Consider the following 1,223-nt stretch of genomic DNA (forward strand, 5'->3'; position numbering starts at 1 on the left):
AGAAAACGTAAAAAAAAAAATAAATAAATAAATAATAAAAAATAAAATAATATTGAAAATTGTCGCATTTTTCAGAGTTTTTTTTTTAAGTTGTAATTATTACCATGTAGACAAACGTATATTCCATAGTAAAACTGGATTAAAAGCTTTGGAAAATATATACGTTTCGAAAACAAAAAAATTAACAAACAAAAAAGGGTTTGAGAAAAATAAAAGGATTAAATTAATTATTAGTGTTTTGATTATTTTTTTATTAAAAAAATACGGGGGACAGTTCAGTTCACTTCCTAATAATATTATCCTCGTTTAATTGACCTATTTGCCTAAACAGTTTAAGTATATTTCTAAATGTTTCAAAACAAATTGGTCCGTAACATCAACATAACTAAACCATCTCAAAGTATAATAAAAATTATACTTCCTAAGCCGAGATATACCTATATAAATATGTATAAAAAGACTTCCTCTATATGTCATCAGGAAAAATTCCAGAGGTTTCACGACTCATTTTGAAAAGACTAATTTGTGAAAATCCAGGCTGACCGGGGGTAGAATCTAATGGAGTTCTTTAATATATTTTATAGGTATATATGCCAGAGTTGCGCGCTATTCACTCAGAAATCCTTTTAGCCATTTAAACGAACAGGGGTCCTACATTAGAGAGAAAAGATGAGCGCAGGCTATCCAGAAATCTGCCCAAGGATTCAAGGAATATGGAGTTAGAAAGGCAAACGCGACGCGCGTACGTATAGAACCTAGCTCGACAAAACGAGTAAAATACATATGGCCTGTCAAAAGTCGCTGTTGCAACCATTCCATCGCCAGCCTCTTGGTCTTCTCCTAAATTCTATCCGCATCCTCATCCTCATCCCTGTCTCTATCAAGACTTCTTCCCGTCATTGCCACCTACGTAACGTTTCCCTATTAAAGACCCGAACGGAGTCCAATTCAACCTGAATCTGCAACACTAATGAAGCTTATTTAACTGTATAATCAGTTCCGAGTCTATGGATCCTACGTATTGCAAATTGAAATTGAAATAAAACAGACGCGAAAAGCGTCGAGGCGAGAAAGAGTAGTGACTGTTGAGAAAGGAACAAAAAAATGAGAAATACAGACCGGAGATTAGATCCGGTGGAAAAAGAAGGAAATGTTTTGAAATACATATTCATTGGTGCACCACCCTAGTCCTGTCTCTCCCTAGAACCCAACAGTCTAAGCCT

The sequence above is a fragment of the Phalangium opilio genome, unplaced genomic scaffold (assembly GCF_054372755.1).
Source record: "Phalangium opilio isolate 3A_F unplaced genomic scaffold, DU_Popi_V2 ptg000070l_1, whole genome shotgun sequence".
Taxonomy (NCBI): Eukaryota; Metazoa; Arthropoda; class Arachnida; order Opiliones; family Phalangiidae; genus Phalangium; species Phalangium opilio.